Source organism: Falco peregrinus, chromosome 3 (genome assembly GCF_023634155.1).
Source record: "Falco peregrinus isolate bFalPer1 chromosome 3, bFalPer1.pri, whole genome shotgun sequence".
Taxonomy (NCBI): domain Eukaryota; kingdom Metazoa; phylum Chordata; class Aves; order Falconiformes; family Falconidae; genus Falco; species Falco peregrinus.
Window position 1 is genome coordinate 57,035,427 of NC_073723.1, and position 25,636 is coordinate 57,061,062.

General features: G+C 43.5%; 1 protein-coding gene across 2 annotated transcripts in view; it reads right to left on the minus strand.

Moving 5' to 3' along the window:
- The window catches only part of CABLES1 (Cdk5 and Abl enzyme substrate 1), an 81,633-nt gene that overhangs the window by 44,910 nt on the left and 11,087 nt on the right, over positions 1 to 25,636 (minus strand). The gene's annotated exons all lie outside the window — the stretch shown is intronic.

Consider the following 25,636-nt stretch of genomic DNA (forward strand, 5'->3'; position numbering starts at 1 on the left):
TGCATGGCAGAACTGGGTTTTGGGTTTTTTTTAGCGTCTTGCACAATTCAACTCAATACATTAATTATTACTCTTGCTAGAAGACATGATTCTGGGAGGAAATGCATTCAAAATTAGGCATTGATACGAAATCTCTAGTGAAAGAAAAAAACCAGGGTTGAGTGTAGCGAGAATGGAAGAGTAACCACCATATGTTGATTTTGAGGGCCCTTTCATTTCCACCTTACTCAGCTGTATTCCCAATTCATTAAAGACAGATCTTGTTTGAAACCAACCACCTTCCCTCTGCAGGCAGCTGAGTCTGCGCCCAGCCCTCCTACGGTTGGCTCTACCCAAGCCATAATGAGGAGCTGCAGCTGCAATTCAGTAAGATTCATTTAAAGACAGCAGAGCTCTCTCAGATCCTGAAGCACCTAAAATCTACATCCTGTATTATCTGTAACTGATGATTTACAAATCCACTGTCTTCACTTTACTGACTGCAGCAACATGATAGCTTTCAGAAGCTTTGTGCTCAGTGATTTATTCTGAGTATGCCTGAACACTGCCACAGCTAAATTTTTCAGAACAGCCATTACCTCATAACCTAACACATCTATTCATGGCAAGACATCAATGGGCACCAGCTTAATTAAAGACACTCAAAACTAGCAAAGGAGCAAACAACAAGATTAATCATCTGTCTTTATGAAAACAAGAATGCTTGCCAAAGCAGATACAATAGCACTGTAAAGAACACATGAATCCTCTATGTCTTTTTTCTACAGTAAAACTCACACCATAACAGCCTTTGTCTGATCAACATGAATCTAACAGCTTCTCGATGGCTTCTGCGTGACACACTGTGCACTGTAAACCAATAAATATTTAGGTCTGTCCACAAGCAACACTGCTCTTAAATGTCACATCCTAAGGATACCTATTCCTAAGAAAAGAAATGAAGAAACAACACTTAAATCAAGTACTCGGGTAAGCCACAGTGTAAGTTCAGGTTTTAAAGTATCAAATCCCGTAATGTTGTATTTCAGAGCAGCCAAATTTCTGGAATTAACTAAGAAACTCACTTGCAAGTCAAGGCTGTATGCAGTAGATACCATAACACATGGAAACACATATATGCACTATTAAGTCATCTGAAAATAAAAAAGACTTTAATTCCAGCCTGCATACATAACAATGCAATTTAAACTGCTGCCTTTTCCTGTCTGTTTTCCTTTCTTTCATTTGTGGTACTTCTTAGGTTGTCTACAGCCCAGCCTCATATCCCTGTCTTGCCTGCAGATGCACATGTGCTCTATGGAAAAACACATCCTTCAATCTCACATCTTAACAGTGGACTTAGAAGAGATCTGAACAGGCACTTCGTAAATCTCATTGCTAAAAAAAAAATATATCCCAGACACTGTGAATTGCTTAGATAAAGTTCTTTTGATGGAAATAAGGAAGTCCCCTATGTAAGCAGGACATAAAGACCAAACCAAACAAGCAAAAGCTAGCATGAGGCATTTCATGCACGAGATATGAATGCTGGCACAGGTGGTGGCAGAGTGTTTACTGGTGCATACTTCAGATTTAGTTCTGGGCACATTTGCTATGGATTCCCTCAGGATTGGGTGCTTTTCCCACCATCATATTACATACCCAGGAATCAATGCCCTCCTTTCCCTGGACATGCACTGCTAAAGCTCCAGGCAAAAATTCGTGTGTTTCAAAGACGTCAAATATTGGATAGCTTAGATATCCAATACTGGGTATACTTTTGGATATCTGTGATAATGCAAGACAGTCCAGTGCCACAATTATAAGTATTATTACATCCACAGGGAATAGTGCCTTCTTTCCTGTTAGTTCACACAGTCAGTTTTAATGCCAAAGACACCTGAGTACAAAAAGACATACCTACTTAAAATATAGAACTTGCTTATGCTTTTCTTTAAAAATGTATTTGCAATAGTGGAGACACATTTCAAAAACAGTACAACAAGATCCATTATTAAGGTAAAGGAAGATCCTTACTGTCCAGAACTACCTGTGAGCTTCTGGGCATGGGGCTCACAAGAGAGGGGTCAGTTCTTCCCGGCTTTTCTCACTAGGGACAGATCCTGGAGCCTGCCAGCATAATCACCCTGGGAAAAGCAAACGACCTCCCTCTTTCCCTCTGTCCCTGCCACTGTGACTGCACACAGCATCTTCCTGTTACTGGACTCTGGGCTGACAAATAGTAGCAGAGGATTAGATCATTTTCTTCTCTCTCTGTTGAGGTCCCTTGCTCAGCATCGCATATCATAATTGGCATGTTTCCAGCCTCAGGTTGCTCTCTTCTGGCACAGATCTTTGTTAAAAATTTAAATGTTTTCAGAAACCAGCTTACTCCATTCAGAACATTTAGTTCATATGATCCTCAAGGTGAAAGACCAGCTACAAATCGAACACGATAGTACAGCTTATCACAGGTACACATACAAAGACTAACCACGGTTTAGAGGGTGACATTTAAGAGATCAGATCTCCATAAGGAACCCCCATTTCTCCCTACTCCCTGTAAGCAAGTATTACAGAGATCCTCATAATACTGGTAACATTTGGTGGTGTAGCTGTATCATTTGCTCACTGTTAAGGTATGGGGGTACAGTAGTGTCCAGTATTTAGAGAAGCTTGCCAAGAAGCCTCTCTGCCTGTTTTCACAACCCAGCAGTCACCCTAATGAACTTTGTATTGCCTTGGCAAACGCAGCCTACATCTGCAGGCTGGGGAGCTGCCTTTCCCAGGACCAATACTTCCCCAGAAGCACACACTGCAACTGGCAAAGGCTGGAGGCTCAGAAAGCATCTCCCCTACTCTCTACTGCAAACAGCCTCTTCCAAGGGCACTGTCCCCATTCACTCACTGGGGGAACACACACTGCTCTGCCACCCCAGAAACAGCTGGATGTGAAGACATGAAAAGGTCCTAACTGTAGAGCCTTTTGTATTCCCCACATACTGTCAAAGTGCTGCGTTATCGGATGTACAGAAATAATGCTTATTCTGGTAATGTGAGCAGTCCTCTACTTAGTAAATTAATTATTAGCGGACTGAATTTTTCTGGGTGCCAACTAGTTGGTGGCCAGCAAATACCCAGTTTTGAGATACCAGTTTTCAATCAGTTTTGGGGGAAAAAAAACCTCCAAAAATTTTGGACAATGCCCTTAATAACATGCTTTAACTTTGGTCAGCCAGTTGGACTAGACGATCATTCAGGGCCCTTCCAACTGAAATATTTTATTGTATTCTATTCTAAATAGTTTCATCAACACATCAAAAGTGAGGAAAACTGCCAGCGCACTCTGCTAGACTGGGTCTACTGATATTCTATATTACCAGAGCAATAAGAAGCATCTCATAGTGACAAATCTGGCCAACAAAGTGCAATTTAGAGGGCTGCTTTAAGACCAGTTTTTAAAGCTAGTCTTTAGAAGGCACCTCAAGACCCAAATTTCATGTTTACATACTCAGTGAGCTCCCCTGCCTTGGTTCACCCATACCAGTGCTATCTTCACTATCTCCACATGCAGCCATGCCATGCCAGAAGAACCAGAGGCAGCAGCTCAGGCAGATGCAAGAGCAGGCAGCTCTCTTAAAGCACACTGATTGCTGTACTAAGTAACTCCAGTGATGATTCCTGACGCGTTCAGTCTCTCCCCAGCACACCCAACAGATATGTTGCATTCATTATTACGCAGTGAAGAAAGGAACAGGTTGGCTGACCTACCCCTAGTGTCACAGTGACCCACTTCAAATGTCTCTTGAGCCCTTGACCTGATCTAATCTACAGTGCGTATAAGAAAACAAATAGATAAAGCAATCATTAGTAATATAGTTGCAACCCATCTTCTCGTAGATATGATTAATTGAGAACAGGTTCACACCCTAACCTTATGGAAGTCTGGAGGATCTGAGCTACCCAGCCCTTCCCATCACAAAGAAATTGTTAACAGAAATGTTATGTTAAGCTGCCTATGGCAAGTGTATATGCCCTGTACATTACTTCAGTTGAAAACCTGTACTCATAGGAGGTGGGGACGAAAAGGTCTAAAAATGACAGTAAAGTCCCAGGAGGGGCAGTTTTGTACTGGATCTCCCTCCTCTGCTTCCAAGAGAGCAGAGGCAGGGACAGCCTCCACACTCCCACATCTGATGATGGACCTCTGCCTTGTCAAAGGGGACTGCCATAAGCTTTACTAACAAAGCATTTAGAAGGGTGTAAGACACCACTGAACATTTCCAGATCTTCCCAGCAGTCAAAGCTGGCTGCCCCAGGTGCCTGTTCCCAAACATCTGGGAAGCAGAGGTGTGTATCACAGCACCAGACCTGAAAAACACCTGGCACAGGAACCTGGGCCAATGCAGGGGCCTGTCCTTTTGAAGATGAGGTGCCGTACCCTGACTTTGAGCGATTTCAAGGGTCTGGCAGAAGTAGTGTTGGGACTACAACTGTAGCTATGCCAAGTACAAGCTTAGGCAGAGTAATAGACCTTTGGATGGCAAATGCCATGACTATAGATGTAAAAACTTACTTACCTCTTCTTTAGCAGAGACCCTTTTTTGGGGGGTATTTTTTCTTGTTGGTGTTTTGTTTGTTCAAATACATGCGCTCTTAAAATGGTTTTAGGAAGAAAAAACACTAAGCCAATGCAGAAATTGATAGATTCGGTATTTCAGGCTTTGCTATCTGCCTGGAACAAATCAATCACATTAACATTTCCCTAGGGTAAGCAGGCATAAGGATAAAACCTATGCGGATGTAAGCTAACAAAGATTTTCCGTTTTCTTGGTCTCCCCCTTCCTTTCTATTCTCAATATCACTGCACTTCCACCGGCACCCTTTAGACACAAGAGGCTGAGACTTTTTTCACAGTTGCGCTACTGCCTCATCCTCCATCAGTCGGAGGATTTTTCTTGATAACTTAAAACAAATCACTTTGTCATCTGACTCAGTGGCAATGTTAAAGCTCTGCAATGAACTGCAATGAACATGCAGCTCATTAGCAATGGATTAAGTTGATGAAAGGTTACAAGGAACATTACAGTTTTTACAGAGCATCTCCAGGCAGTTCTTCCAGGCCATCAGCTCTCTTTTGCTAACCAAGGAACCCATCTTGCGCTATTTAGAAAGTCAACTGCCTGTTTCCCCATAAAAAAATCCTGAAGTATTGCTTAATGAAACACACAAAGCATCCTTCTCATGCTAAAGGGAACACATTTCAGGATTCTGCTCACATGTTTTATCAGGGATACTTTGATGCAATAGCATAGGAGAGAAATTTTGAAGGATTTACAGATTAATCAACCAGAGAAAGGATGTGGGTTAGGACTGCTAGAAGCGCGCTCCTCTGGGATATTATCTGCAGCTCAACTTACCACAGATGAAATGAAACATGCTTTGGGAATGCAAATGAATTAGGATGTCACAAAAAGTAATCCAATTTGGACCAGCGGGGTTTTAAGTTTGGTTAGTTACCTACAAGATCTTTATTTAACTGTAAACCTCGCACAATACCTAGTATGATCACCGATTTGGGCTTCATTTTATTGCTATCGTAAAAAGTAGGCTTAGTAACTTATTCTAACAGGTTTTCAGGTCATGTCTATATTATATATATGTATATCTCTGCATTTGCACACTTATGCATGCCCTGTAACAGATTTGCAGAACAGTGGGATCTTTCATACACATGAAAACAAGGGTAAGATTTTCATTCACATCAACAGTGTGAGAAGGGATAAGTGGAACAAGACAGTTAATTAGTCATTCTCCATTTCAGTCCTCAATAACCACAAAGAAAGCTTGTTTTTTTTACTGCAGGCATTGTCTTACATCAAACAATTTGTAGATAAGAAAAATCAGTTCTCTTCCTGAAGGCACATAAGCAAGTATTTTGATAGAAAAGATGAAACAGCATTAGAAATTAACTGTAACACTTCTTCCCTTCCCTAACCACTAGAGTATGTCCATTAGGATGCACTGCTAATATATAACTGTATTACCCAGACCGGCAAATTTTGCGCAGTCTGCTGTTTTAGTACTACAGAGCGCAAGCCATTAATAGCTGACTGCCTCATTCAAATGAAACAAGACAATTATCAGCTGTAACTTACACAATTAATACTACTGCTGCCAGCATTTTCAGCAGAGATTTGGTTCTTTTATAGCTCATTTGAAGTCTTTAGGGGACGTGTTATTAGTACATCTGTCCTGCTGTAAACATAATTATCATGCAAAATTCCATTTATCACGCTGATCAGGAAGCACTTCCTATCAGCCTTGCAGCCGGGGAACATAGATAAACAGGCAAGGGAATGTGACTGCCACGGCCGCACTCATCGCCAGGAGCATTTCTGTTGCTCTCCAGCCGAGCCCATGGCAATTTTCTGAATAGGTATGAGGCTCATGCTAACCTCCGAGCTTGGGTTATGTCATATTTGCCACTGCTTGTTTGTCTCATTAGTTGATTTTACGTTCTTCCATAACTCTCTGGCTCCTCACTCCTCTCCAAGACTGAGCAAATGCCTTGTAGGTGTGTAGGCTAACGGAGCTGCCACAAAGGGAGCAGGCAGCTGCAGCTGGATTCACCGTAATCATGGCCCTTTCTCAGTACCATAAATCACATCCATGTCACAGACAACAGGCAACACTTACTTCAACGCAGCATCACTTTTAAGACACAAAAGTGGGCTGGGGCCGGGTGTAAACAGACATCAGTTAAACAGATGCCAACCCACACTACACTGAATTCTGTCTAAGATGGGTACAAGGTTTTAAAAAGTGAACACCGTTAAGATCTATCAAACTCTGGTACCTTACCTGCAGAATAGCCCCCAGCTGGAGGCTTATATGCAGAGAAACTGCCCTTGTGGACAACTTCACATTTAGACACCACAGAACACCCTGGCACCAAAATAAGATTAAATGAAGTAAAGGTCAACCCCCGTGCAGACCTCCTGCAAACTACAGCTTCATAATTGGTTTAAACTGGCCTCATTTATGATAATAAGCTTATGCTGTGACCAAAAGGCACTGTGCTGCTTCAGCCAGCTACCCACCCCCTGCATCATGCCAGCAGGTCTGCAGCCGGGCAAGTAAGGGAACTGAACCTGCTAACAAGCACATAAGCGGAAAAAAAAAAAAATCAGTGATCAGCTTTTATTGGGTTTTGTGAGGGAGGAAAAGACCTGCTGTCCTTAGTGGGATCAGCCCCAAACAATCTTCAAATCACAGCCCCAGACTTGCTGCTCCTGCATCCCAGAGGCTGCTCCCATAGCTCCCATCTGTCCCTGAGCCTTTCTCCACTGCAGCTACAGGCCGCACCTTCAACTCAGCCAGTTAGTATCCATCTAAAACAGTCACAGGGTTGGATTCCTTCACACTCAACAGACAGATGCCAAATAGTCCTGCGGCCAATACTGACCAGATTCAGTCTTTAGGTACCCAACAGCACACCTCCAGCACTGCTGATGCTTTTCTACTTGATGCAGATGAAAGCAAGCAACACCATGGCAGCAAAAAGAGAACCTAATAATTTTTCTTTATGGGTTCAAACATTCAATTTTTTTCTGGTGTTTAAAAACCTCCTGGCAGGACATAAGGGACTCACAGGATTCCCTAAGGCTGATGGAATCATGCTGCTATAGTGAAGGGCAGAGGAAAAGGAGACCAATTCCTGATGATATCACAAAGCAGATGTTTTTTTGGAGAGAAATTATTTTACTGCTGATAAATGTGTGATAGAGTATACGTTTGTTTTTTTTTTTAAATGTGGGAGAAAGTCCTAAATCTAAACCAAGATAACTGCTGTTGCAGGCTGACATTGGTACATGCAGAACAACTGCATGTCCACAGAAACTACTAAATTCATACTAAATATGTTAATACATTGACCCGTTACAGACTGTATTTTAGGCAATTTACTCCCAGATCGTTCTGATGTTTCATTTATTTTTGTTAAGATAGGGCGGCTCTGAGAAATGAGCTAGCATGGTGGTTCAATGAACAATTTTCTTTACATGCAAGAATGATGCATACTCAGACTGCTTAATTTCTCCCATACGTCGGCATTCACACATCTTTCCTCTCTGAAGAGCTTTCAACAGCTGAAGTTTTAATCAGAGGACTGCTTTTGATCCTAATTTTCCAAGCTGCAGTAAAGCTGCTTCACGACCTAAGCTGATGGCAAACACACCATCATTACGCAGTGGTTTCAAATCAGTTGTACAATAACTAGTTATAACGTTTCTTATTTTTCATCACTGATACACCAGGTGCTTTGTGTCCAATTAGAGCTCTCAGTCTGCAGACACTGCTTTAACTGAGGCCAGCAAATGACTTGCTGAAGCAAGCATTGCTTCATGTGAACAAAATCCATTGCAGGACAGTGTCTGCACATCAACCCCCTTGGCCATACCCCGGCGCACCAATGCTGAGAGCAAGGGCAGACCTGCTTTCCCCTGCACCGAGCTCAGACTTCTGCTGACAGAAACGAGGAGGCCAAAGGGACATGCTTAGGTTCACAACAGCAAAAAAAGTTAACAAATGCATGACACAGCCCTAAGGGCAAACTTTTCAGGCTGAAAATGCCAAGCAACTCCAGCAATCAGGAACACAGACTGCAACACAGAGGGGCAGAGGCACTGCTAGTCACTGGGTATTGGGTTTTGACTCAACTACAATTAAAAAGAATAATTCTGTTTACATTTTAGCCACTACTCCCAGCAAAATCAAAAATTCTCAGGTTTTGTGGGAAACTGAGCATTTTGACTTGCCTGAAGCCAATGTATCACTTTGAAATTTTTTTCTTATTGTTACATATACACACACACACATATATATCCATCTGCACATATGATATGAAAGACTCAGGGAAAAAAAAACAATTCCTACTATTTGAACATGTCACCTTTCTGAAAAATTTTGCTTCCTGAAAAAAAGCTCATAGAGTTTCCTCTTGTTTGGCTTAACAGCATTAAATATTGTGTTTCCAGGCAGACGGCAAATCTGGCTTACCCACAGCTTCCCCCCTCTTCTCCACATTTAACAGTTTGCTGTTGTGACCACATGAAAGACAGCAACTGCTGCTAAAACTTTAATCCCCCACCCCCAAAATTCATAATCTTTATATAGCAAATATAATGAGCTTTCTCAGTGACATACTGCAACAATGTTTAACAGTACTGCATAAGCAAAGTTATATTTAAATCCACTGAAAATGCAACCCAATTCTCCCAGAGTCTGCTCTGGCAATAATTAATGACAGCTTTCATTAATATTCACTTATCCAAACCTTTTTGCTCGTAGGCTTGTTCCCCACTAATTCAAGGACAGCGGTGAAGAAATCTCTTCTACTAAAGAAGCTCTGTTAGGCATCACAGATGACATACGAAGCGTGGCCATGCTGTTGTTCTCTACCCTCTATTACCCCTCATTTTTATTCTCTAGAAGCTCCTTCCAGGCTGTAGCCACAGGAGGAGCAGGAGGCATTCTGCCACTGCCATCAGGCAAGCCAGCAGAGGACAGAAAAGGAAAAAATATTAATTTCAAAGTATTTTGCAAAGTGGTCCAAACACTTAAAGGTGGTGAGGTTTCTCTCCCCCTGCCCGTCAGGCCACAGTGTGATGTTGTACCAAGGCATCACTAAAACTTCGTATTTAGCCTGTACCGTGTGTTCTTGAGCTGTCCTACCTCTCACATGAGGAGTCACTTTGAATTTAGTTCTCCCGGTTATCTGCCACATGCATTTGCAAAAAAAAAGTGAGAAGACCAACGTGACAGTCGTTCGAACCGCCAGCTTAAGCTTCCTTTGCAGGCAGAGTGTGGACGTTGCTTCACACACCCCAAAACCCGCAAGTCTTCCTGCTAAAGGATGGCAATTTTCTGAGCAACTCAGAGCACTGACTCTTTGAAACGGGGAACACCAAATTATCTATCCTATGCTTAAACGAGAACTGTCAAGAGACATTATTTTTCATGTCAATGAAATTGCCATTTCCTGAGGCTGCACAAAAGCTGACACCCCATGACAGCCTCATCACGGCAGGGCTCAGGAACCTCCAGCTCCGTGCTTAACACAAACAGAAGAGAAATTACACAAAGCCATACCTCTCGACCCGTCTCCCGATACACATCTCACTACAAAATAAGCCTCGAACCCAAATCTCCACAGCATTTTGAGATCCCCCCAGCAATGGGGGAGGGCCAGCGAAGTGAGAGGAAAGTGGGAGGAAGAAGGAAACAGCTGCTTCCCCTTCCCAAACTTGTATTTCCTCTGAAAGCTTTGGTCTCCCCTTTACATATAAAGTAAAAACAGGAGTACTTTCCTCTCCCCTGTCCTGGAGAAAATGGACAAAAGAGCCTTACCCTCCTTTACTCTTGCAAATATCCCACCCCATCCCTGCTGGGTTTGCTGGGGAGCTGGAGCATTGGAGCAGCAGCTTCCACCGGGCTGCAAAGTCCTGTGCAGAGACAACTTTCACTCTTGAGTTTTTATTTTTAATTACCATTTTAAGCCCAGTGAAGTACTCCAGAGCATAACTTAACACCCATTAAGGTTTTCACAGAATCAAGCCTTTAATTTTAAAAATATTTATCTTGATGTCTGGAAGACATCCACTCTGACCTCTGACTGAATGGGCAAATGATCTGACAGACCACATATTGACAGAAAATCATGTGCTGAAAGGGAACTCGGTAACACCAACCTCCCAAGCTACTACAGCCAATAACTCCGTCCAGCTCCACAGGGACTGTGGAGCTGGCCGTGGCATTGCCTAATTTCAGGAAAATTTGGGAGAAGACATGACCTTATTTCAATTCCCAGACTACAGCAACAACTGGGAGAGAAATTTTTAAAAATAAGGGTCACAAATACAAGGAGCACCTCTCTGTCCCACTCCAACATTACACACTGTGACAATTCTGCAGTGCCACTTCTTGGTTTCCAAGGTACTTTTACTATTGCCAGTAATTCTGTTATTGTCGAAAATCAAGTCATCCAAGCCCAGGTATTTTAAGCAGACACTTCACGGCTGGCTCCATACCCCGAAGCCAGGACTGCGGGCAGCAGTCAGCCCTGCAGCCACCCTAACCCCAGCAAGTGGCTGCTCTTGGGGCTACCTTCAGCAAGAGCTGGTGATGAGCTACTCACAGGCAGTGCCCCCAGTGAGACCATAAAACACCGTTACAAACCCCATATTTGTGCTAAACAGGTAATTTTGGAAAAGCTCTGTACTGCATTTGAACACCTCAGCTCAGCAGGAGATGACACCCTGTCCCATGACAGGTTAACAGCCTGCTGGGGACTGAGCACACCCCAGAGCAGCCAGCTGGTTTTGCTGAGAAGGGCAAGTGTCACCAGGTCAGGTCCACAGGTGAAAGGCATATTCCAAATAGGAGGCAACTGCAGGAAAAAAAAAAAGAGCAATAAAAAAATAAAATCTGAAGTCCCTCAGACTGAGTTCAGTACCACAAATTTCTGGGAGGAGAGGACAAAGGGGGTCCCCATATCCAGACCCTTCCCACAAATACCACTGGAGGGGTACAGGATGTGAAAACAAAGTTAAACAGTCAGAAGGTTGCATGGTTCCCCTTGTGTTTCTCTACACCTCCTCCTGTGAACTCAGGAACCGCACTGCTGATCCATCAGGGTGTGTTGGCTTGTCTTCCAGTTTCACATCTGCCTTACCCTGGCTGCTGTTACGGGAGATGTTGGCACAGAGGCAGTTCACCAGACAGCCCCTACTTCTGGGGGATGCTTTGGTACCAAGGTGCTGCAGCTGCCCCAACCTGTCTGTGCTGTATCCACATCGGCCTCAGAAGTTGCATCCTCCCCTGACCAGCGGTGCGAAGACACAGCCTAAAAGCAACATCATCACGGGGACAATTGTTACCACTTCCATGGTGGTATTCGGCATTTTTTGGAGAGCCTTATCTCCATGAAAAAATATATGCGAGGACTCTACAAGTGCATACAGTCCCTCCAGTATTCATTGCTGATCTTCCAAAAGCGGAAGGCACGAGAGACTTGTGACTCTGTCTATTATCCACTTAAACAACAAATACAAAGCTAAAACATATTAAAAATTTATAAATTGGTGTGAATCCTTAAGAGTTTTACTTTTGCCTTCTGGTATGTAAGTCCTTAAGGCTGCATCTTTTTAAATCTCTTTTTGATCTTGAAAGTTAGCAACTTTGTCAAAAAGAATGCAAGGAGATTAGACTGAGCATCTCCACCTCATCCCAACAGTCCAGCAACTTCAAAAAGCCTCCATCATACATGGCAAGACTTTGAAGTTGGCAATATTGGAACAATTTCCTCTGCAACAAAGATGAAGACGAGACCCTTTATCGGATCATGTGATTTACAAATGTTGCTAGTTCTTCCAACCATCATGAAAAAACACACTAAAATTCTTAAAAACTGCTAAACGGCAGCTCACAGTATCTGTTGTTTGCTCCTCCATTTCCCCAAGCCAGAAGCGTGATATGCATGCATATGCTACCTTTCAAATATGATTACAGAGTTCTGCCGAAGGCACTTGCATATGCTGAAAAAAAAAAAAAGAAAAAAATCGTTCAGACCCTGAAAGCAGGTAAGAGTGGATCTGGCTCCCCTACTCCCATTCAATCTAAAAAGCCACATATTTCTGCAAGCTGAAAAAGCTTAAAATTGGGGTTTTATGATAGCAGAATCAGACCTGTGTGCCAGCTTAAACCAGTAGCTATTTCAGTTTAAGGTGATAATTTGGGTTTTGAAATAAAATCTTGGAACTGTGAGCGTATCTGCTTCAGCTAGCCTCTGGGTTTTGGCCAGTGCTCCCTTTAATTGCCCCGAATCACCTAGAGGCACCTCCAGGCAGAAAAGTCCGCTCTGTAAGCAGCATCAGACTGACAACAAAAAACTTCAACAGAAAACCAGCTAGAGAAAATTTTGACACCAGCTCATCATGTCTCCTTAGAAGGCTAAACATATAAAGGAGAACATCAAGCATGAAATGCCTTGAAAAAAATTTTGTTTTGCCACCACTGTGGATAAAAATCAGGTTTTGTCACAGACTTCACTGATTCAGTGTCCAGTAATTTCCCAGGCTGCAACAAGTTATATTCAGCTTTTAATAGTACAAAAACTAACTGCACACATTCATTTACAGAAGCATCTCAAAGGTGACCACTCAAAGCACATTCTCTCCAAGATTTTAAAATATACCAGACTGATAACTGGAAAAAAGTCACCTATACCAATAATTTGATCTGATCCTGCAAAAACTCATGCACTTCAATATTCTTAACAAAGGTACTAACCGCATGACTAATGATGCACTTCTGCAGAAACCTCAGCTGATGGGGCTCATGCTGAAATGAAACTACAAAACCGCTCACTTTGACTGTGTTAGGCAATGACTTTATAAGCCAAATGCAGCAAGTTACCTGGGAGAGTAAGACTGAATGTGTCTGCACGTGTTTGCAGGATCAGGCTCTATTTTTATACAGTTCTTTATCAATGAGAACAGCCAATTTAGAAATACTTGTTTCAAACTAATCACCTCTTTCAAAAGATTTACTTTAGAACAGCCTTGGGGGGGGGGGGTGTGAAAACACACAGCAGTCTATCTTTTAAAAAGGATTAAGACACATTTAGATGGCATAGACATTAAATGCAGACCTAACAACTCCGATACAGATTTTGAATTATCATCGTGTGAAACTGCTAACCTTATAATACCACACATCTTGGATCATCTGACTTGTGTGTCTGTCTGCATATTCAGCATCACAGCCCCAAGCTGAAAAAACACAGACAGAGAAGAAAGAGATTCTTGTTTCCTGGTAAAGCTTCTTGCATTAAAGAACTGAAAGCAGGGCAAAGGGCCCATTCAAAAATGTGTCACAAAACACTTCACCGCAGACCCAGGAGCTTTGTTGTGAGAGGGGAAAGAAAAAAAAAAAAGGGGTGGTGGTGGTATTTTGAACAACAATATTGCCTAATGGGATTATGTATACACAACAGTTTCCATTTGCAATACCCAACCAGGGAGTTGAACACAACCTCAGGTCTTACCTACGCCAGTACCAGTTACATCATTTTATGACAGATATTAAGCAAACAGGGTATAGACCACAAAGCTGCTACCAAAGATACTTGATCTTCCAAGGCGGGTATCAGACAGGCAATTAAAGAAATAATATTCCTCCCCAAAACAATACATTTTGTTATCTGTAAATACTTACCTCTTTCTTCTGGCTTTAAATAGGAGCTCAGGAAGAATATGATTTTGCAATGTATTTTTGGTAACTTAAAGCTTTCAAATTATATATAAAGTAGTATCTGGGTAAGTAAGCAAAACACAGAAAATAGTATCCTGACGACAATACTACAATGTATGGAGACAAACTGTTAAGCATCCTTTTGAACTTGCTTGCACACAAATTTTCTCTGTATTTTGCCAGAAGGGGTACAGAAAAAGAGGCCCTAGAACTGAGTATTTCCCCTTCCTAATTCCTTCCCTTGTTTTTATTATATGTGAACTAATTTTGCACCTAACCACAACAAGCATAGCATGCTTTGAACGTTTTTAAGAAAAAGAAAAAATTAAAAAATTGAAAAACAAATTTGGGAATAGAACCGCTGCTGTTCTAGACAGAAAAAAATTGTGATTTAGCAACTGGAAAAAACTTAACCCTGCAACTCATAAAGAATAAATACAGCTATCAATACAGAATAAATATATTTGCTTGTACTAAAAAGGACAAATATAATGTGGACATACAGCTACTGTTTGAAGTAAAGCATTTCTACAGCCTTCAGTGACAGCTCCAGCCATCCCACCATGCTCCAACAGGTGCCACACAGCCTCGCAGATTGCAAGAACAGTGTCAGCAACAAAAGGAACGGTCAAGTAATCCCTGTGCCCACAGTGAAGCTTTCCAGAGCAAGAGGGTGTAAGGAGGCAGCAGCGATAGTGAGGAGGGGAGCAAACCAGGGGTCTGCAGCCGATGCTCAGGTTCTCCCACAGCCAATGTTCAGGTTCTCCCACAGGAGCTGCCTTGGCGCAGCCAGCAACGCTCCTGCCAGTGGTTATCAGGATGCTTGATCCCAAAAGCAGGAAACCATCTGTACAAGTTCAACAAGTCAAATGGGGGATGCAAGTGCTAACAGAGCAGCATTCAGTTACCTGTGACACAGCAGTAAGGAGAGCTGGAAAGATTTCCTTTCTTGGGCAGGATCTGCTAACTGCTATTTGGAAAACAGGACATTTATATGCCTTTAGCTCTCCTCTAGAAGCAGCAGCACCTTACAAAGAATCCATCCAGCAAAGGAACCAAAAACGCAGTTCTGCTGCCATCTCTCCCACTGCCCAAGCACCCACAGCACTTTCCCTTCTCCCACAAGTCTCTGCAGAGGAAGAAGTATGAACTAAGTGCCACTACATGAGGGCCATGGCCCCCACAGCAGCAGAACCCCCCCAAATTATACAAAACTTGTGTTGTTTTGTTTCCGTCATCCTTTGCCTCCTCAGACCTGAACAATAATGAGCTTGTCTAATGTGGAGGGGAGAGGGAGATGGCTTTGTGCTTGGGTGGGTCAGAGCAGACACATGCATGGATGTGTTCTCCAAACGCTGCCTGCATCTGGGTGGGAAAGGGGAGAAACACAAACGTGCACGTGAGAAGCACAGACAGCAGGCCAGAGGAGAAGCGTAACCCTTGACTGTGCGAAACCCTGGTGCGGTTCCCCTCTTGCAAATCTTGGGTGGGACCCAACACGAAAGCTCGTTTGGTAGCTACTTCCATAGGAGTCACAGGCAAAATCTTGCCTTATTGCTTCCACTGAAAGTGAAATTAGCTATACTTTGTACAGAAGTGCTTTTTTTCTTCTTTCTTCTCATTAAACAAATGAGCCCTCCTCCCCAGACATCGTGAAGAGAAACCACTACTTCCTCAGCCACTGCATGTCTGTGTCTAAAAACAGCATGGGGCAAGGGTAAAACCATGCTGGATATGACAGTAGACCTCTGCGTTGATCAAGCTCACAAACTGCCATCAACATGTGATACAGGATTTTGTAATTTTGGTTTTCCTCTTTCACCTTTTCCACTAAACAGAGGGGAAAGATGTGAATAACTGTAATAAAAAAAAATAATCCATTTTCACAGAATCTAACACATGTAGAAATTAAGATTTAGAAAGTCTACAATGGATCAGTAAAAAGAAACGAGATGCCCAGTGCTCCGATTCATTAATCAAAAAAATAAAATATTTTCCTTACAGTACCTTTTTTAAACCCACAGTAGAAAAAGGGAAGTCAGTAATTTCTAGTGGAAGTGACTAGGGAGAAGGCACCTGAATTCACAGGGCCAAACAAAAACTGCATTAACCCAAGTGGAAGGAAGGGTGTGATAAATTTTAATTAGCTCATCATTAATCCCTTTGTCCTAGAACAAGGAACTGTGACTCTACAGGCGTACCTCCGTCATGCTTGGCTCTGGCTCAGAGACACGCTTTTGAAGCGAGTCTTCTGCCCATGCCCGCTTACAACGTGCTGCTCTCTGCAGCATGGAGCAGCCCTGGAACAGGAATGCTTCCCCTCCAGTGGCAGGAGGCCAGGTGACACACTGCAGGAGCACAGCACCTGTCCTCCAACTACTGCTGGGTGTCCAGGCCACAGGGCCAGGCTAGAGCTGGTCTGAACATCCGCAGCGTGGACATCTGGTCCTCAGCATCAAGCTTCTGGCTCTACCAACCCGCTCCTGCTGGGCCATGCTGCTCAGCGACATGGGCACGGCCCTTCTGGATGGAGAAGGCCCAATTCTCTTGCAAAGGCTCCAGGTTTAAATAATTTATAGTGCTGGTGGTTCTTCTTTAGCTTTGTTTCAGCACGCTGGATGTTTAAACAGCTTGTGCAAAACAAGGAGTGCAGCCTGGTGGGACCGATCATCACCCCACAGCATGGCATGGGAACATCAGGCAAGGAGCTGACCAAGCCTCTGAGATGTCTTTTTTGTTCCAATTCTACGCTCACGCTGGAAACTACAGCTTGAAGAGCAGTCAGAGAATTACATTCACATTGCATTAGAAAAGCACAGCCTGCACCTCAGTTTTCTACTTCTTAAGGCCTACATCCCTCCACAGGCTAAGATGCAAAGGATTAATAGCGCCATGGCCTCGTAAGTCACATTTCAAGTTTTACAAATAGCATTTGTATCCATTTCTATTGATGTATCGGCACAAAGCAAGCTCTCTGACCCAGTGATTAAACCAGAGGTGTGCTGTTAACTTCAATAAAAGCAGAACCACAATTAACACAATGCCACCCACCCGCTCCCTAAAAAAATGCCAGGAAGGACAAGTGTACAAATGGGGGCATGTCCGGACGCTGTGGTAAGCAGAATTTGTGAAAACCCATAAAGCAAAAGCACATGCTGTCTTTTCAAAGTGAGATTTTTCACAGGAGCTCAAAGAGTTCCTCAGAATTCATAGTTCAGAGGCTTCTTCAAAAATCCCAGCTTGAATTGCTCGATTGCTCCGCTCTCTTTAGCTGGAATAACACAAGACTGACATCTAATTCAGAACAAACGCTGGAGAAGTGAACTCAGGTCTTCATTAGCATAACCCCACATCCTGGGAACATGGATGTGAGGGTCAAGAACCGCTCAAAAGCTGCATTTCTTCTAACAAATGTAAGTGATACACACCAAATAAACCCAGACATAACCCTGTTGAAATATTCCTGGGGATCGTACAAAACAGAACCGCAACTGCAAGACAACTGTCAGTGACATGAACAACCATGCCACCCTCAATTGCTGATATCACATTCATTTATCCAGTAAGATACTTGAGATATGCAATCGCTTGGCAGATTGAAAGTATTACCTCTGCAGCTAGAACAGAAAAGACAGGCCTAATCCTGTTCTCATTTGTACCAGAGCAACCCTGCAATTAATTCAGAGCTCGTTCATTTTCAGATGCCTCGACCTTTGCAAACACACAGTGGCTCACAAGGGCTTTTTCATTCCAGCCTCTCTGCTCCCACCCCATCCTCCCCAAAGGAGTAAATCCCAGTTACAAGCCACACTGTTGTGCACTGCCCTACTGCACAGAACAGTTTGTGGGCTTGGGGCTTAGCTCCTGAGGGATATGGAGGAATAACTGAGCTTGGTACAGCACTAAGCACAGCATCAGTACCACACCATGAACAAAATCCTTGCTCTTGCTGCAAGGCTACATCCTTCCAGGAGAAGGAAGCTTGCGAGCTCAAAAACTCACTGTGAGGAAACACGCATTTCTGTTCACATCATCCATGCAACTTTCACACAGAGCATGAGGACAGCAACAGAAAATATCACCTTGAAAATGCCTATTTAAGGGTGCTGGCAAATTCATACCATTTGCATTTTTTACTTTTAAATGCATTTGCTCAAACTCTGCTCCCTGTTACACCCTAGCACTTTCTTTGACTTGAATAACCTTATGTCAATAAGGAAACTAATGAACAAACAAGAAACCAATATTTATAATAATCTATTTAAATCAAACAGAAGCAAAAAACCTTGGACAATAAAGTCTGCTCCTTAAAATCCATGTGCACAGACACTTGCTATTTGTGAGGCTGTTCTTGAGTTCTGCAGTACCTGGAGTGCCTCCTAAAACAGAAAAGGATTTTATCTTGAGGCGAATCATGCACACAGAGAAATACAGGCTTTACAAAGAAATCTCAAGGGTCATGATGGAGATACTTGACAGTGGCACTCTGTTCTGCTGTAAATAATTCTGCCTTTTTAAGTAATCACCTTTTAGCTGCCACTTCTGCAATAGATTATGCCAAAAGATGACATTCTACAAACGGTCAACACCACCAACTGAAAATAAAAAAGGTTTGATTTAATTAAGAAAACAGCCTTATAAAATACAGGAGGCTCCTGAGAAACACAATGAGGTGAAGACAGGAGGTTATGTGAACTCCATTTTAGAAAACGTAATTATACCTTTGTGTTTTAAAGACCATGCTTCCAAGACTATTAATAGCAGATGGCGAGCTTTCCACGCCTTTTTACATAACCTGCTGCAGCACCTGCGCAACTCACCTACCCAAGCAGTTAAACCGTACTTTGCACTGCAGCATCTGAAAGCTGTTTTTCCACTCTTCCCATTACCCAAAAAACACCTCTGTATTTTACAGTCAGAAACAGTATCATTCACTTAAGTAAATCTGGAGAACTACGATGTTTGCTTGTAACTACCAAGCCTGCTTGACTCTTTCCCACATCCCAGGCATCAAGATGGAGTCTTCCTTGTCACGTAGCTCTGTCACCTAACCAGGACTTCACTCCCTGCTGTGCAAGTCCACCGCACCCCACAGACACGTGGGCAAAATCCTTCTGTCACCTCGCATTTGCTTAGGTGTAGCTGATTGCAACCGCAACAGAAAAAGGAGGAAATTAATCTCCTTTTCTGTTGGATCTGTAGGTACTAATACAGGAAAAAAGTTTTGTCTGAGAGGGGTATGATGAACAAAATGCAAGGAATAAAGTTGGTGAGTAAAAAAACCCAAGAGTAAGACATTTCCAAGACACATTTCAGACCCCAGCTGACATCTAGCTTCTGCTTGATGTTACATTCCTCAGACAGGCTGAGCACAGCCAGGTGGGAAGCGCAGGTTCCTAGCCCACGCCTCTGTGAAAAGGAGTAACGAGAGATTCTTGAACCACAGGTACAGACTGTATTTACGTACACAGAAATGTATGTATGCAACACAAGCAGGTCTGAAGGCAAAGGGCCTTACGTGACATTCATCTCCTGGTTCCGCCTTCTCTGTCCCTACATATGCTGGGGGTATTGGATAAAACCAGCCATCCTGCCAAGTGACACAACAGTCCTCTCTGAGTGGCAAAGGCATCCTAGGTCCCTGGGCCAGTGATGCTCTGCTCCCCCCTCCTCCAGCACTATGCACCCAGGAAACTGAAATGCAGCAAATCTCCCTCTGAAGCAGGCTGGTGAAGCTGTGCTGCTTGCACCCTTCAAAGAGCACACCACCATGCTGGGGTTACAATCAGATTCTCTGCTAGCAGCCATGGTGGGGAACAGGCTGCCCCAGTGCTGTGAGTTATCTCTGTAAAAAGCAACGGTCGTAACATCTGATCCTCTCATTGTGAGGAAATTGAAATCCATGCCACCACACCAACACGATGTGGCACTTAGGGACATATTTTTAGTGGTCAACTAGGCAGTGTCATGTTTATGGTTGGACTCTATGATCTTAAGGGTCTTTTCCAACCTAAACGATTCTATGATTCTATGTACACCTCATGTCAGACAGGGAGACAGCTCAGAGTCTCTTACCTCCTTCTCTTCGCTTCTGGTATATTAATCTCTACATGATCCAACTTTGCTGGAGGGCTGGGACCTCTCCCCGCACTTCCACCCTCGACAAACCCACCAGGAACAGTGATGCTGGGAATGCTAGAGCCTCCTGCATGTTAATCCAGCCACTTTCCTTACTGGGAGCTGCTGACCCTGTACCTGCAGTGGCTCTTTCTCTATCCTGAAATGGGAAAGGAAATCATGTCCCAAGGAAGGGAGAGGACAGAATGACCATCACCAGCCTTCCCACACTGCAGAAGGCACAAGCTCAACTCCAAGGACAGCAACAGACCTAGTGGTTGGTACCTGCTGAGGCTGCATTGGGGCACTGCCACTGCATCCCAGTATGGCTTCTCTGTCCTTTGTGTCTACACAAACATATGTGCACATATGTGCAGCTATGTCTGGTGTAGCCATACACAGCTGATGGCATGCGGATGGCTGGAAAAAAAGTTACCTGCACGCAAGCAGGTTGCAAACCGAGTGGCACTACTGACTTCTTGGTGCTCAACATCCCACTCAAAGCCCAAAGAAAGGGAAATGCAAGCTGAAGAGCTTCATCCCTGGTCATTATATGCAGCTCAGTTCCAGCTGCATGAGGTGGTGCAGAAAGAAGTCAGCATAATACCCACCTTACAGTTTTTCCCTTTAACACAAAATCAGGGGCTATTTTTTTGCAGGAAAATTTATCCTTCTTTTGAGTACCTTTACCCATAAACTGATGTGCCTATGTCTGATTTAACTTGACAGCATGTAGATCTGAAAACCTAATCATATTTACCTTGGTAGTATGATTATCTGTGGAAGCACCAAAATGCAATCCATCGTTGTCTGAAGAATTATTATAATTAAAGTTCTCTAGTTTTCTCTTTTTTTAATCCCACGAATATTATACAGTAAAGTCCCTGATATTGCCAAGATTTACTTACTAGCATAACTTTACTCAGTTAAATCAAGCACCAGTGTATAATTTTATACATATGTAAATGTACAGTTCAGGCTTTGCAGGATCCTAGGTCAGAAAGGACATAGCTTCCTCTGTCATCCAAGACAAGTAGGGGAAAACACATTTCAGTTGTTTTGGGTGTATCTTTTTTTCCTCAGTTTCCAAACACTGCTAGCCTAATCTATAACAACATGAAGGAAAACACAACCACTTGCTAAGAACATGTGTTTGCCCTTTATATTCATGTATGGCATGAAAGGCTTTAAAAAAAAAAAAACAAAAAACACTTCTGCTAGAAAGGAAGGCAGCCTTTGCTTCACTTTTCATTCACTTTGAAATTTTCCACAATAGAAAACCTTCCTTAGGCAAACGCTCTGACATACAGCTGCTAAGAGCAATGTTGACTTTGAAATAGATCATGAGAATAGAAAATACATTTAGCATTCATGACAGGAAAGCAGCTGCTACGAATATAACACAGTAGCCCCTGTAGAGGAACCTTACAGTTCCTTAAATATGTACTCCTCTAAATTTGCATATTGCAGCCTGAAAAGCAAACCCTGAGAGTCCTAAAAGTTTCCTACTGGCCCACTGTCACACTGTGTTTTCTCCAGCCACAGGTGAAATTTTCTTCTCCTAGCTAATTTGCCAAGCTCTTTACCCTACTATTGCAGCAAACAAAACTTCTGCTAAGGCCTTCTTATGAAATCAAATACCATTCTTTAAATTTCTAAGTGTGTTATTTGCAAACTGCAGGCCGGCAGACAGATACTCTCCATATGCCAAATTATGTCATTTCCATTTTCTAGGAATAGTACTTCCTACAGCAAACTGGCAAGGGGCTCTTTAGCTGGGTTGTAAGAAGAGCCAGCTCTGTGTCTCGCTGCACCTGCTGCGCTGCTAAGCCTGGTATCTGGTGGCAGCCCCACAGCCATCAAAAGCAACTCTGGGTGTGGAAGAGAGATTTTGTCAGAAGAAAGGACTGATCTACACCCTCAGAGGTACTAGCGTAGTAGTCCAGAGGTGAATTTTGTGGATATTCGCATATAGATTTCTGTTGGCACCAGCTTGTCCTATTTGCAAACAGAATCCGATTTCCCATACTTATCCCGGGACAACCTCGTGTCCATAGAAGTTTCAATGTGTAGAAGTCCCAACGTGTGAAACCAAACTCCCGTATTTTTAGGTTAAATTAGGAAGATGAGCCTTTATGTTTATGGTGGAGAACTTGCCTGAGAGACTACAAACACTGATATTGGGAAGACAAAAATTTTAAAAAAGAAAAAAAAAAAAATCAAAGTTTGGTTCTGCTGCTCACCTTACCTGCTGTCACACTCACCACTTTACAGAGCCTCTGGGCAGCCCACCTGGTATTTACTTCTTTGAAACAAGGAAGCTACAGAATTACTAGAGGGTTGGGGTTTTTTCCTTTCACTTGGGAATCTCATATTCATGTTTCAGTTGTTTTGAACTGTTCAAAGTCAAGCTGTAACTCTACCAGAAGTGTTCTCAAAGTCATAATAATTACAAATTAAAGCATACTTCCTATCCAAAAGCTGTCATCAAACTATAATTCGTCATTACCCTATCTATCTACCACCAAACTACGTTTTTGTGATGGTCTGGAGGGCTGGTGAGTCACATGGTTTCTACTGATTTTCATCACTTCAAGACGCTTGCAGCAATATTGTGCAGCAAAAAGCCATGTAGCGGGCTCCTAAGGAAAAAGGCTGGTCTGGCTGCCTGCACAGGAGCTTTGCTGGTAAAGAAAAGGGCAAGAAGATAGCTCAAGTAAAAGAAATGCCCCAACCACATAAGCAAACCTGCTGAAATGTCTCACTCTTCCACCCTCCTGATGGCTAATGAGGGGTCACTGCATACCAGCTACACACCTGCACGGTACAGCTATGGGACTTCCCGAGGGAGGGTTGGACATCGAAAGCTTGGAATTGGCAGCCAGCAAAGACAGCCAACACAAACACGACTCTTCACGTGTTACCGGCTCAGCTTTTCTCACAGGCATTAATGAGCACCCACCCAAGCTGAGCCCTCTCACCCATCCAGCTCCAAGACCGTCTCACTCCAAAACCTGGCGGGTTCTGAGGCTTCGGCAGATGCAGCTCCCTCTCAGCATCTGTGCCTCTGTGAAGGCGTCTAATTAATCCCCTGGTAGTCATGAACACTACGTTCTGTCCCAGCTCCTCGTCAGAACTGACAGCAAAGGGTTTTTTTCCTTGTCTGATGAATATTACCTTTTTATCTGCCAGAGATGCTTGCTAAGTAGTATAATAAAAGCCTACAACATGCCAGAGCAGAATTCCACGAGATTTGTTTTTAAAAGCTTTGTGTATAAAGAGAACAAGGCTGATGCACCTCTGCAGTCCATTGCTATGCAATGTTGTTTTGCAGCGACTTCTGAACCACTGGTCAACTTCACATAAAATCTGGAAGATGACCACATGTCCACAAGTTTCAAAGGAAGCAGAGGGAAGCACAAACCTGTGCCCTGAACAAGGGAAAAGGCAGGCAGAGACCAACAGTGATGGATGCTGGTCAGTGTGATGTGGGGGTGGCCGTGCTCAGCACCTGCACAGCTCAGACAGCCCACCGGCAGTCAGCGACTGCTCCTGCATGATTCGAAGAAACCATGAGGGCTCTGCCTCTCAGCGTGCGGGTGCCGAAGGGCATGAGTGCACTCAGTGTCTCTCCCAGGACACCTGGAGCAGCCTGCAACTTGGGGTGGAGTGGCAGCTATTAGGAAGAGCATCAAAGCCTTACACGGAGCCTGTTAGCACTGAAAACAGGCCAGGAGGGACCTGCCCCAAGAGATGGAGCAGGACGCTGTTGCAACTAGTGAAACACCCCTTACTACCCAAGTCTTAACCCTGTTGTTGAACATCCTCTCTTCAGGGTAGCACAGGAAGGCCATTTACTCTCCTGAAGTGACAGCTGAAGTCAGTAAGCATCCCCTTCTTTACAGGCAGCAATCATCAGTGGTATACAAGGTCACACACCTATGAAAAGACTTAGTTCAGCATGTGTACTTCCCATTCACTTGTCAGACCATTAAATTGCTGTTTTCACGCTATTCTTGTCCACCTCATTCTGAAACTCAGGCTGCCTGAAGGGCTTTAGGTTCAGTGAATAGCAGTCTCCATCACACACAAAAGGTCCGATGTGCTTCCAGCAGCTCACAAGCCAACTCCTGATGCTGGGATGACCCCGCAGGGTGGACGGTGCCCCCAGCTCTTTGTTTTGCTCCTCTTTCAAGACTCTGCCTGTAAGACACTTGTTTCTGAGAGACTCTTCTTTTGTCTCCAGCATGTTCAGTTTGGAGGCATCTTCTGTGGGGTGGGCTCCGCCTGCACTGCCCGCCCGCCCAAGGCTGTGGAGGACCAGGCTCTGACCTCTCAGCCCTCCACCATGAAACTAAATGGTGGATTCAGAGCTCCTCAGCAACATCCAGGAGGCTTCCTTCAGTGCTAAAAACCCATCGCACTTTGCAAGTCCTACAAAAGCCAGGCAAGTCAACCGTTCCAGCATCTCCCTTCACTGCATCTCTCCCGAAGATCAGTATGGAGGCCTTACACAACTCTGTATTTTCTAACGGGTAGAAACAAAGAATCTTGGCAAGCTTTACTAATCATAACTGAGATTAATCTTGTAGGTTAATAAATTGGGAAGAAAAATCTATTTGGACCATGATAACTTCAATGTCCTTTTGAGTGGACCTCCCCCCAGTGATTACTCAGCAGATATTCCTGCTTCCTTCCCAGCACCAGCTGCTCCCAGAAGGAATTCTCCTGCCCATCTGCCTTCAAGCCTGACACAACGACACAGACAAATGCAACTGTAAGCGATGTTTAAACTCCAAATCAAATCCCTGATTTTATTCCTTAGGAAAAAAAAACAACAAAAACAACCACCCACAAAAAAGCATGCACTCGTTTCTAACCAGCTGGCCCGCTGGAAAAGAGCTTACACAGAAAATGAAACTTCGCATATGGGAACAGCAGTATTCTTCCTAAAGAAAACTATGGCAACAAGAACTGTAGGCAGACAAAAACAAGTACCTGGGACCATCACCTAATCTGCAGGATCTGAGATTGTTTTAAACCGGTGTTGGTGAAACCTTGTTCCACAGAGCTCCTCACTAACATGAAGCTATTAAAATTAATTATAATTTGACATGAAGGAAAACCTGGCAGAACCTGGCCCCAGTTTCCAGCGCCTCCTGCCCTCAGCCACCCATTCATCACAAAACTGAAACAAACTCTTTTCTGCACCAGACAGGAGCACAGG